The following is a 7865-nucleotide window of genomic DNA, read 5'->3' as shown; positions in this document are numbered from 1 at the left end:
CCTTCTCAAGATTCTAATTTATAGCTTAAATAAGACTAAGTTGAGAGTTATTTCTCAAACATTGTCGAGGATAAGGAATAAGTGATAAAGTAACTTTCCTGCTAGCCAAGTATAAATCTTGAATACTTGAGAGTTTTGAATTAATAATTATTTCGTGGAAACTAACTAAGTTTTATCTGTTGAAAGTTAAGTGATCAAATAATACACATATTCATTTAGGAAGGCAAATAGGAGAATAAAATGAATGAGACATTCATTTTAAATCCAAGGAAAATTATAGTAAAAATAATAGAGATTTGTCTATCTGTATCTTTATTCCAACGATACACTCAAATCCATGATAGTGTTGTAAGGGTCATTTGGGGTAGTATGCTCCAAACTGATGTTATCCATATTCTCCCAATTTCCCACGAGATTGCCAATCATGAAATCTCCAATCCAATTGTTGTTGTGTGTATATCTTATGTGATGGAAATTCATAAGAAAATTAACATTTCTTCAGATGGTGGATTTCCTCCTCCTGAACCATTTTACGTCAGCAATCACCACTAGGGGAAAGAGCGAGATACCTTGTCAGTTGTTGAGATTGGCTAAATAATCCTTGGGCTTAGATACTAGGTGATCCTCTAAGATGTTTGCTATCACTAACTCTAGATTGCCTAATAATCTAGCCTTGAATAGTCTCCTACAAAGGAGGTCTATACTATGTTTATCACACTCCACTAAATGGACAAGGGCTAAAAACGTAGAGGAAATGTCAGATAGCACTCTGTATCTACCATAATTGTGAATGAATTCTTTGCCTAGAATATGGTATACTGCCCTCACTAAAATGAAGTGTGAGGAGAGTAACATCTCCCTAATCATCTCCCCAGTTATTGAATTGTCGAAACCAATTTGAGTTATTGTGCTTCTCAACTTGATTATCATGTCCATTTTGCTAGGGAGATGGCACAATGAATGAATTGGAGAAGAGGGATGATTTATAGGTTACAAAGCCAAGGGAGAAGATAGGAAATAGAAGGCCAAACATTCTGAAAGAGGAAGAGAGAAAGTGAAAGGTCTGAGGAGGAAGACATAAACCAAGAGACAACAAAGCTAAGGACAAGCCTTAATAAGAGGATATCTTAAGGGACAAAATTTTGCTCAACCCATCTGGAGATGACACATGGGGGGGGGGGGGGGTGTGCAGGCACAAAAGGGACTCTGAACTTGAGGGCTTACCCATTAGAGAGTAGACAAGGCCCTTAAACTCACTAAATGAGACTCTAATTTTATAAATTAAGAGAAAGATGAATTTATTAGAAGGATTTTCTAGGGATGATTAAAATAATTGATGAATAGGTTTTAAAAGCATCTCTAGAAGGGAAAACTATTAGAGAAAGAGAAAGAGAAAGAGGGATTACGAGTAGCTTGATAAAATGTCGAAAAGAGGAGAGGTGTTAGCGTAGAGATTAAGAGTTTTTGAGAAGGTGCTAAAAGGAATTATGGTGTTAGAAGCTATGATGAAGTTGATTTTATATTTTGGATTTTTACGTTGGGGCTGATCTCAATTTGGATTTAGTTTCTAAGATAGGATTAAACCAAGAGAAGTAAGGTGCTAGGAGGTGGTTTCTACTTTGCATACTATTGGGGAGATGTGGATAGATTTGTCTAATTTGATGAGATTTTTGTTTAAGTTTATAAATTTGGAATGATAAAATTAATTTTAGTAATTACAAAAGGGGGGTTTGTTGTTCTCACTAATTATAGGGTTGGGTTGAGGGGTTTACCTTACCTAGATCCGCTATTACTTAGTTGAATTCAAAATTATAATCTAAGTGTGACTAAAAAAGGATTTCTTAACTATTTATTTATCTTTCTTAATGTTTCTATTTTGGGTTCTTTTCTTAATTTTTATGTTTTGTTTTACAATTACTTTGTTATATTGGTTCTTAAATTTCCTTAATTGATTGATTATTTTTCTTCTAAATAGGTTTGCTTAGATTGTTTTTTTTTTTTTGTGATTTCACATGAGCAAGATTATTCCCATTCAAGCCTTGTTTAGATAATTCATTTGCTAAAGCATTTCCTTCCCTATAGATGTGTTGAAGTTGTATCTCTTTGAAGCTATCTAAAAGAGGAATAACTTCTTCTAGTGTTGAATTAAGCTTCCAATTATGTGTGGACCCTAACCACATTTAATGTGATTTGAGAGTCTCCTTCTATTATGATTTTTCCCCCTCCTAATTCTTTGCATAAAATTAATCCTTCTTTTAATGTTTCCAATTCTGCCATATTATTACATTCTATTCCTATGAATTTGGAAAATTTTCCTATACATTCCTCATTAGTTGCATGTATAATACAACCTATACGTGCTAGTCCTATACTTCATTTTGCTGCTCCATCGAAATTCATCCTCCACTAGTTATCTTGGGGGGGGGTGTTGCCACTTACATGTAGCTCTAGTAACTTTGTTAGTGGTGAGGTAAATTAAGGGGGGGTTGATGAGATTACACCAATTATTTTTCATCTCAACATCCCTAGAGGAGAATGATCCTTCTTCTTTAGGACTTCTATGAAGAACTTGATTAACATTTTCAGCAATACTAGCTTCAACTTTATTTAGCAGGGTTTTAGTGTCCATTTTTGAATCTTGAAAAATATGTATATTCCTTTCTTTCAAAAGCCAAGATTCATTGTTATTATGTGATGTGATTAATTATTATTATTTATTAAGCTTCCATAGAGTCGAACCCAAGACCTCTTGGATGAGAGGCTAATAATTTACTGTTGTATTATAGGCTCTTACCTTGAAAAGGATGTGTATTATTGAAAATTGGTTTTTATTTAAAGTTTAATGCTCACAATAAAAACTAAATTTTTAAAGTTTTTTAATAATTAAAATAATCAATATAAGTCTATTTTATTAAATAAAAATATAAAAATTAGAATAAATAATATAAGCCTCATAAATTTCTAAAATAATAAATAAAACAAAAAATCATTAATCTTTTTATTATTTTAAAATTTCCTTAAAATTATGCATAAATCTTGTCATGTTTGAACTTTTATCTATAAATATATAGTTAGAGGATTTCAAATAAGTACAATTTTGAGAAGGCTCACATACTGAAAGTTATTTGACATAGAATGAAGTTCAAAGTCAATTTTTAATTGTCAGTATTTTGGTAGTTGTCTATTTTCTATAGCGTTGAGTATCTTTTTTAGTGACAACTGGGACTGCCTTGTAATATTTATCTATTTTTAGATTGTAATATTATTTTTTGTTTACTGTGTGGTTTGATTTTAGGTTCAAATTAGTCATCTAAAGAATTTTGCAATTGTTTTGAATTCAGTTTTAGTGAGTAATTATTACATGGAGGGTTGTTTTTTTTTTTTGGTGTACTTAACATTTACTTTCCTTACTTTTGAACATTTTGACCATGATTTGATGACTTTGTATGTAGAATGTTTCATTAGCATCTCTATGATTGATATCAAAAGTAGATTGTGATAGACACTTAGTTTATTTGCACTAACTTCGATAAGAATTATTTTTCTACAAATGAGAGCCTTTAAGCAATGTTACTCTAAATTTATCTTCTTATTACATTTGCAGATTTGTAATTATGTGGAGAGATTCTGGCAGCTAGTCATCAAAATATTTTTCATACCTCCTTTAGGATGAAGGGGAGTTCTATGTCCAAGATTGGATAACAACATGTGGGAAAGGTTCACTCAACAATTCTCAAAATATTAAACCATCAAAAAGAAAACTATATTACATGAAATGATGCTTGGGTTTATGCTCTAAATCATCTTTTTTTAATTCGATAGTTTGTCACTTCCAATAATCAGGTTTCTTATGAACAAAGTAAAGAATGTTGAAGCTTTAAAAGGAAAATCACTCTTGCCTTTAAACAACCATGACAAATGGAAAGAAAGACAATAAAGTTTTCTCTCAGAGGCATCCTTTAATGTCACAATGAAGGAGAATGGACTTGATGCTCCCTATAAATTTGAAAAGCAAGATAGTGCATGGTGCTTTTCTGAGAATTTTCACTGATTGAGTAGGTTGAGATACCTTTCCTTTTCTTATTAGTTGTTGCCTTTGGCAGGGAAGTATTATAATCATTCAATTCAAATTTTCAATTTAATTGACCAATCAACTCATAGGATTTAAAAGATTAAAATAAACTTCAAATGTTCATATGTTTTTCTAATTTTTTATTATTTTCTAAATCACATTTTTCATTCATTCTATTGGACCATACTATTTTTGGTAGTGAGAAAATTCAATTTTCTCCAACAAAAATACAAATATTTTCTACCAAGTCTATCATGCATTAATTACATCTTTATTTTTTTCACATTTGTGACAAGTGGATTAGCTTTTCAACTTTTACACTGATGTTTATTTTTGTCATTTTGTAAAAAAATACAAATATTTTCTAACAAGTCTATCATGCATTAATTTTTATTTTTTTGAGCGAAATATTATATTTATATTAATAATAACTGGTTCAAAAAAGCTCTCGAAGAAAATAACCATAAAAGAAAAACTTGGTCATTCCTTGATACAAAAAAGAAATGCAGAAGAAGAAATATTGCATCAATAGTATTTATCAACACTAATGAATCTTGTCTTAGAGATTCTCAGATCGAGAATCTCTAGTACATTACTCACCCCACAAACTAATTATATATTTTTGTAGTTTGAATTAAGTAATCAACAATTTTTTTTATTTTTTATTTTTAAAAATCAAATATTTCAACTGAATTGGTAGAAATGACTAGTTCATTCATATAATATAATTTCTATTGTTATTTATATATATTTTAAAATAATATAATCATTCATATTTTAAAAATTCTCTTCAACTCTCTATATCATTCTACCTTTAATTGTCCATATAATAACATATCATTCTCTTTTTTAGCTCCTTCTTCATATCCTTCCTTTCTACTTATAAATCTTCATTTTCCTTCTTTTCCAATTATTGGAGGAACTTTGATGCAATGCGTCTCTTATTTATTGAGTTATTGGGTTCACCTCCCATGAGAAGAATATGTGGTAGAGTAAAACTCTTTGAATGGGGTAATTGATGCATACAATAGGAATTACACAGTTGGACATATAAGTAATTAAGTTAAAATATGTAAAAAATTCCTCCCCATTATTTCCTTACTCCGGGGTCCCATGGAAAGGGGCTTTCTATAAAATAGAGCGGAAGCCACTTGCTATTTTTTAGGGAATATTTTAAAGCTAGTAGTACCATGATTTATATTGCTCAAAATTATAGCTCCAAAATTTAAGGAAGATATGCATTTAAAATAAGCTGAAAATTTTAATTCCCTCTAGAATTACATTTTAATTAAAATCTAAAATTTAGATTATTGACAAATGGCAAAAAACATTCCTAAGCTTTCTAGCCCCACCCCTTTTTCACCCGGTTCCTAAAAATGTGGGGCTTCTACTTTTCAGGAGAAGATTCTAAATAATCCCATAGCAAAATTATATTTTGCTTATGAGACCACCCATTTCCTAGAAAATAGAGCTTAAGCCCCCCTCATGGGACCGCACCCTTACACCTCCTATGAAACAAGTGGTAGTTATATAGTAAATTTTTTTGTATAATATTATTAATTAATTTAATATAGGTAGAACTGAAGTGCCCAATTCTTCATTAAAAAAACAAAATAGAAATTCCTCAAAAGGGAAGCGTCAATAGTTTAATTACGTAGATGAAGATGCGTTTATCTCTGAAATTCCCTTTTATTTGGAATGTTGTGGACAAAAGCCTTGATATTCTAGTGGACGAAACCCCACCGCCCTTAATTCCTTGTGATTAAGGATTCATCACCTAATCGATAATTGATATAGAAAGCTAAACCACTGTGCTCCATGGAAATCCAACAACCAAAATTCATGCAGAAATTCAGGTTAACCAGTCAAATATCCCAGTGTTTTAATCCATGCATTTGTGTATTTGGTGAAATTTCGATGGCAAGTAGGATGCAGCAGAATCTCAGATGGTTTCACGGATTACAATGATTACAAATTCATGAAATTGGGTGAGTATTACTTGTCTACAGTTGACCGACATAATGTTTGCGTACTTTCTTCATGTTTCTTTCCCTTATTATGCAGTTGCGTTTGTCATCTCATACAAACATTTTACTCTTTGTTTAAAATTCATGTTCACTTGTTATTTGATTGGCTCAAAGATTAGTTCTGGTTTTGTTCGGTTCTGCTATCATTTGCTTAGGTCAATTGATACAATTATATATAATTCCTATGTTGTTGGCACTATGTATCTGTGAGCTGCAATGGTTTTAATAAAAGTTGGGGTAATCGCATGAGATACTGTATTTTGTTTGGCTATGGGAAGCTTATAATTCCAATGTTCTCATATATGCCCAGAGAAAACATTAAAAATTTATAAAATTACCTAAAGCAGCAGGAGTGCTTTTACGCATTACTTGACACAGATTAATGACTTAGGAGATTGTCGCTTTTTCTATAACCTCCATTACACCTCGCAAGTATATAGTTTTAAGTGTATAGGAATTATGTTTTTGTTTGATCAAAATTGATATGTACTCGCACCAATGAAATTTAAAGTGCCAACATAAATAACAAAGAGGCTCCAATTACCTATAGTGGCTTGCAGGCAAATAAAATCTGCTATCACCCCCTTTTTTATCAGGGGTTTTTAGTCTCACTTGAGCTGACGAGGCCACAAATATGGGGTGTCATCCCTGAACTGAATCACTTACTTTATAAGAGCCAATTCAACCAACACATCTACTTAATCAACATATTCAATTATATTGAAATTAAAAGATATACAATTCCCAGCAAAAGCTGAACATTGTTGAAGGGTGGCCACTTAGGATTCTACCTTAGATGTTGCTTCAAAGATTTGAACTCGGTTTTCCACAATGAGAATCCAATGTCTTTTTGGCTTTAGCTAAAGCCTTGCAGGGTGCAATTTCATTACAACCACCATTTTTTGTAAATTGTGTAATATGTTTTGATTATTACATGACACTATTTATCATGTCCCAGAGACAGAGGATGGGATATGTGTTTGTTAATTTTAATTAAAAATCCCCAGTATTTGTTCTGTGTGAAAAAATTCCTACTTTTGTTTGGATGTTTGAGTTCAGGCTTTCAAATTTTTGGATATCAAGTGCTCTTGGACGGCTCTCTGCCCTCTCTTCAATAAGGTTCATTGCAGCTCATAGATACATGGTGCTCCAAACCTAAAAGTTGGGCATTTGTTTATTCTATCCTGCTATATTTCATCTTCTCTCTGTTTCACAGGCTTTTTAGTTCCACTGCTAGGTTCTTTCCTTATGATTGACTTGGAATTTTCTGAGTTATTCATTAAATGTGCCTTTACTATTTTCTGTCAATGTTTTGATGGTATCATGATTGTATTCCCTTATAGGTGAGTGATTCCAGACAAGTAGGTTTGTTTTTCAGATTAAGAAACTTATACTAAAGCTTTTACCCATGAAGAAAGGTTTTTGGACACTTGTCGACGTGAGATTTGTTCCACTACAACATGCAGAGTCAAATAGTTAGTATCCCAAGATGAAATACTAATCTAGACAATTAGGTTTATATTTGAGATTAAGAAACTTATACCTAAGCTTCAACAATTACCCATCAAGAAAGGTTTTTGAAGAGTTGTTGATGTGACTTTGTTCCACTACAACATGCAAAATCAAATACTTAGTACCCCAAGATACAAGACTATAACTCCAACTCTCTCTTGAACAAGGTCACTTATAATGCTTAGAAAGATCATGAAATGACTTCAAGGTTCCGTCAATTTTGAATATTCACTCAGTAAAATAATGTAATTGGA

The 7865-nt window shown here is 31.7% G+C and overlaps 1 protein-coding gene across 1 annotated transcript in view; it reads left to right on the top strand.

The window, feature by feature from the left end:
• Window positions 1–5671: 5671 nt before the first annotated feature.
• The window catches only part of LOC149571097 (uncharacterized), a 42575-nt gene continuing 40381 nt past the window's right edge, over window positions 5672–7865 (top strand). Inside the window, exon 1 of the mRNA XM_089812652.1 lies at window positions 5672–6060. The gene's annotated coding sequence lies outside the window, so the exon portion shown is untranslated. The remainder of the gene's footprint in view (window positions 6061–7865) is intronic.

This window comes from Cupressus sempervirens, chromosome 2 (genome assembly GCF_028749045.1).
Source record: "Cupressus sempervirens isolate cs-2001-9-10 chromosome 2, ASM2874904v1, whole genome shotgun sequence".
Classification (NCBI taxonomy): Eukaryota; Viridiplantae; Streptophyta; class Pinopsida; order Cupressales; family Cupressaceae; genus Cupressus; species Cupressus sempervirens.
Note: the sequence above shows the minus strand (reverse complement) of the source record. Positions and strands in the feature narration are given on the sequence as shown.